We start from the raw sequence: 5774 nt of genomic DNA on the forward strand, positions 1-5774 counted from the left end.
AAGCTTGTTTATTCCTAGAGCTAACACCAATTGAGAGCAGAGCAGTCTGTTTCTTGTGTACTCAGTCTTATCCAGGAAATAGGTTAAGTCTTGATCTCCAACACTTTGTAACACTAGCTGGATGATATTTAATTGGTTCCTGTTGTCCTAGGTCACAGCCAATGCAGACATGAGATGCTTATTTTGTTTTGTTAGTTGTCATAATGAAGATGTCCTTGTCATAGGGAACAGGTCTTCGTGCCAGCTCCCTGTGCGACAGTTCTCCTGTCTAGCTTCGCCGCAGTCTCTACCCTCTGCTGCATGTCTACCTGCTGCCCTCTGTGCCTCCTCTGCTCGTTTCTTGCTCTGTTTTGCATTTTCTGCTCGTTTTCTGCTCTATTTTGCCCTTCCTGTTCGTTGTTCTGCCCTATGTTTTCCCTTTTCTGCTCGTTTTCTGCTCTCAGGTTTGCCTTTGCAGCTAGTTTTTCTGCCCTCTCTTTTCCCTCTGCTGCTATTTGCCTTCTCTGCTCGTTTTTCTGCCCCCTGTTTTGCCTTTTTCTGTTTGTTTTTCCCCTCTTCCAACCGTTTTCTCACGACCTTGCTTTTCAACTGAGACCTCGCACCCAAGCACCCAGAAACCCATTGGGGTGACAGTGCTGCGCTCTACAAATGCTGATTGATTGATAGGTACACCTCTTGGTAAGAGCATCTCACCTTATTTGCTAGAATTCCAAAGGCATTGTTGTAGGTATCTTCATTGCTTAAAGGAAACATATGCAAGTAATAATAACTTATGTTCATCCATTGTGCCAAGATTTTGCTCACTGGACATCATTTTAAGTGTATTTTATTTGTATTGTTGTTCTCATTTAGACAGAGTGGAAAGTTTGTTTCATTGGTCCATGTTTACCAATTATCACTTCATTGTGATTTTTTATGATGTTTTTCTAATGTTATATGTAAGTTTAGCAGAATACATATCTGAGGTATGTCCCAGGCAAAACTCTGCATCCGAAAGGTTTTTCAGCAATGCTTTGAAACCTAGTTGCTGCACAGTCAGCTACAGTGCTGCAGTTGCCAAAAGTGAGCAAACAAAGCCACTATCTGCCCTGTTAACAACAATGCATGTTATTCTTCCCACCGCAGAGGATGGGGGTCTAGAGATCCTTACAGTGTTTTGTCCTTTTTACAAAGTAGTAACTTGGATGTCAATCAAAATGATGTTGTCTCCAAAGCCCTCAATGTTTAAACCCTGTAGCACTTCGTAATGGCATTTGTCTGGGACGGCCCATTGTGACTTGCTTGTGGTATGTGTGCATGGACCACAATGTAGCAGACTGCAAATTCTTTGTCTTGTTAAAGCCCCTAGTCCTTCAATAGATGCTAAGTTATTTAGGTCATGAAACCATCAGAACATGGCCTTTGATTCACATTTCCTCATCAACAGTTGTACAGCCTGATTATCGATTCAATCTTCCCACCAGATGTAACCACAAATATGATAGGCGGTATAGACACTGCTCTTCTTTCTCACATCATAAGCCCGATTCTTGACAAACGATACGTACTATATCACTCTTAACACACCGTTGTGAAAATCTAATTGATCCACAGACACCATTCTTGCTTTTGGAAAAGTTAATCAAAAAAGCAGAGTTAAGCTTTCCTTCTTTGACGTCCAGCTCCTTGCAGTTGGGATTTTTGTGTCTTTTTGCACACAATATTTGTATATGTTACGGGAAATGATGGCAATGCATCTGGAGCTGCTATAATCCAGGTCATGTCGCACTGTATCCCTATTACTGTCATGGCCATTCCACTATCTTCAGTCCTAGGTCTAAGCCCTACTCAGGCTTCCCCATCAGTAATATCTGGTTCTGCACTGGTATGTCCCTGTCCGGCTTTGATATCTTACATTGTAAGATATGGGCGATGGTACCAGTTCCACAAATGACAACATAGCATTTCGTCGCCCTCAATCTGATACCAATGAAAAATCTTATTTAAAAGTCTTCTTGGACAGCAGCTTAAATTTCAGTTTCAAATTATGCTTTGAAAAGGATTCAAAATGTACTCCCTTCAAAGTTTTTGATTCCCTTAATTACTGGTCTGTATGTGGTACTGAAATTTGAACCGGGTGCTGTTGCAGCCCCCTTTTCACGTTTTTAAAATGTTCCACCTTCAACAGCCAGTTCCAATAGACAGAAGAGGAAGTGAGCTTGATGTATTGTCTTCCAAATCCACAAGAATCCTGTTTTTGCCAGAGAACTGCATTTTGAGGACAAGTGCTTCCTTCTTGCAGAAGGTAGTTTTCAGATTTCACAGTTCCCAGTAAATTACACTATTGGTGTATTTCCGTCTACCTCACCCTCCTAAGGGGATGAAAGATTTTACATGTCAAATCTCAGGAGACCTATTTACTTTTATGCAGAGATTTAAGAATATGGAATAGATTACCAAATCGTCATAGTTTTTAAGAATTTATTTCTGACGGTTTGCTCAAATGGTGTTCAAAATTGAAGAAAAATGCACTTGAAGCTTCACTCTGCAAGCGATGGAGCAGATACACCAGCGCCCTTAAAGGAAACCCCTTTTCTAGACATCTGCAAAGTGGTCACTTGGTTGTCTCTATATCCTTCCGAACCATTCCTATGTGGACACTGATGTGAGGACCAAAGTGCAGTTTGGAAGAGCTATTCTTCAGCAGGTTTAAGTGAGATGTCCTCCTGTACTGTTGTGGATGTGGTATTTCTACTAAGGAGGACTCCGCTAGAAGGTGCATTCTTTAGACAAATACGTTACTTGTCTTTGGTAACTTTGCTAATGGCTAAGTGATATTCACTTCCCTCCAACCTCTCTTGGTCTGATGATTGGTAACGTTACATGTTGTTTTTTTCTTTTGAATTAATGTTTCGAGCCATGTGTTTTTGGCTGGACCCCTTTTGTGAGGGAATATTTGATGGAACTGATGTCATCCAAGCAGGTAGTCCCATTATGATTAGTTTCATTACTAGATGGATGCACTGTGAAAAATCATCTGGAAAGAGTCTAAATCTTGGGGATATTTCCAAGATGAGAAAATTGTCTGCTAGAAGATCAAGCATCCATTATAAACAATATTGTCCTAGTGAATTAGCTATTGTTTCAAGTTCTGTTGGTAATATCACAGTTCTGGATTTCCCCACTGTTTGTTGTTTAACACTTGGATTTCCTTCTATTTAAGCAACTCGTAGCATCACCAAGTTTTATTCAGCTTGAAGAAAATCTTCCACTGCTATTAATCTAGGGTAGTCGAATAGATGCTTATGACTTCACGCATATTTGAGGTGTACTATAAAGCACTCTCTCATGCCTCGGGCAGAAGACTTAGATTTAGAAATGTGTAGAGACCTTTTGCATGTGAAATAAGCTTTGAGTTTGGGTGTGCTGGGTGTGACCACAGCAAGCTGTTAAGTAGCTGGTGTGTCTGATGTAGCACAATACAGGTAGCCCAAATATCACACGGAGAGGCCTCCATGAGGAGATCTTTTTCTACGATATTGAACATCAAAAAGAACCATGTGACGGTGAGCAAGCTGAAGTATCATTATATAGAACCCTGCATAGTCTGCTCCTTGCTCAGCTTTAGTTTCAGGAAAATGAACCTTGCAGCAGGTTATCTCAAAGTCAAAACATTTGCATCCAAGCTACGTCCTTAATCCTTAACCTTAGGACAGTAGTTTTAGTGCATTGTGCCAGAGAAGCTCAGATGACATCTCCTGTTGCACTTTACAATCCGGTGATAATCCTATGGATGCGAGGCCACCAAAATTAGAGCATGGCTATATATAATAAAGCTGATCGGTGCAGCTTTAGCATTCAAAGTTGACCTGCATTGGCAAAATCCTCGGTTAAGCTAGAGCAGGAGCTGGTATTTCTGGCCAGCACCACGCCCATGTGAACTCAGTGGATGCATTACAACACCCCTTAAATAGGGTTACCAGCATTGTGTCATTTTCACTGTCGGAGAAACCTGTTTGAAGGCCCCCCATGGGACATTGGAAATGTAGCCAATTGAAGGTTTCCCCGCAGGTCTGTATTCCACCTGCAGAGAAGTGTGCACTGATTACCTGTGGGCAGTAAAGTGCTTGTTAAGTCATTATGCACACAATAGTGTGTAGACTAACCCCTTAATGCATCTGCAGCCCGTTCAGTCAATATGGACTGGCTGATCTCTTAAGGTTCATGGGTGCATGCAGCAGGCACTCAGCATCCAGCTGCTATCCACCCACAAGTCCTGTGAAATCCTTCGAACGACCGTGTTTCTCCCTAAATCAGGGTACTCTGCTTTTACCTTTAGCTAGAGTTCACTGTGTCCACATATCTAGAAGCATGCTCCTGTTAATAGAGTATATAATAATAGTGTAGTATTGGCTTATTATAAATGAAATTGAGAAATACCACAGGGCATTGGTGCTTGCTGGACCTTCACTGATCTCTTTTCCCTTGGCGCCAAGCGACCACTCGGGGTGTACTTGTGCTTAATAAATGTCCTTTAACATACCATGGACTCAGCAAGGTGTTCTGAAATGGTCTCCTCTTTCCCCATTAAAATCTAACCACTACGATTTTATGCTCTATTTGTATACAGAGGAAGAGGATTTTGAGAGCGATTTCCTGGCCAGCGTAGGAGGTATCCTAAGGGAGCAGGAGGGTGCTTTTGCTGAAGGGGTCTCAGTCTTGGGAGAGTACTTCTTGCTTCCACCCAAACCCCCACCTCGTCTGTATGCGAGGGCATGGCAGTCTCTTCAGCTCAAGCGTTTTACAACAACCTCGAGGCTGTTACGGCTTCTTTGAGGTACTATGTTTGAGTAAGCTCAGAACTGAGAAAAAGGTGAGAGGATAGGGCCCTATTTTAATTTATTTTCAATCGTTTTTTGCCATTTACAGTCGAAACATCTCTTCCACTTTAAACAATTATTTGTATTTCCCTCTTCCCCGTTGGACCCACAGCATACATTTAATTATAATATTCGTATCAAGTGCCTCTTGTCAAACCCATCAAAGTTACTGGGATACACCTTGCTTTGTGTCATCTCTCTCCTTTCTCATACTGTCCACCATCTTCAGGGTTTGTAGTCCCCTGTGGCAGGTCATACTGAGATGATCCCATGCAAGGAATTGAAACGCTGCCTACTTTATTCGATCTCTGCTCTACCTCTAAGTTTTTAATGTATTAATCGCATGTGGAACTTGGGCTGGATGCATCTTTAAAGGGTATTATTTATCTGGTATGTGAACTATGCACTTTCTGTATCGCTACATGACTGACCCTGTGCAATAAAATCCGAGTGCCTTCTGTGGAGCATTTTCAATGTAAATGAAGCAATAAAGTGATGGATTTAATGGCGCTTGATTGTGCGTTAGTCATTTATCAGTGAATACGTCTTACTTTTCAGTCTAATTTATTTAAGTGTTTGATAGAGCATTATAATGTCATCTTGTGATCACTTTTAAGGTCTAGCATGTTGGGTAGATGCAGAACAGGTAGGAGATCTGGTTGAGCGGCATAGGGTTCTTGGTGCCCAGTCCATTAACACAGAGAGGTAGTGTGAGTCTTCTTCACCTCTGCAAGACTGCAACGAATTGTGCATCTGGTCCTGTATTCACAAAAGCTGGGATTATATAGGAGCATGCTCATCTGGCCTTATTAAGCACTGTATAGAAACAAAGCATTTCCAAGCCTTCAACAAGTAGAAACAAGCATTGACAAAGCCATTAGGGTTCGCCTTTGGGACCTATTGGCTCTGCCAGTG

This window comes from Lissotriton helveticus, chromosome 11, assembly GCF_964261635.1.
Source record: "Lissotriton helveticus chromosome 11, aLisHel1.1, whole genome shotgun sequence".
NCBI lineage: Eukaryota > Metazoa > Chordata > Amphibia > Caudata > Salamandridae > Lissotriton > Lissotriton helveticus.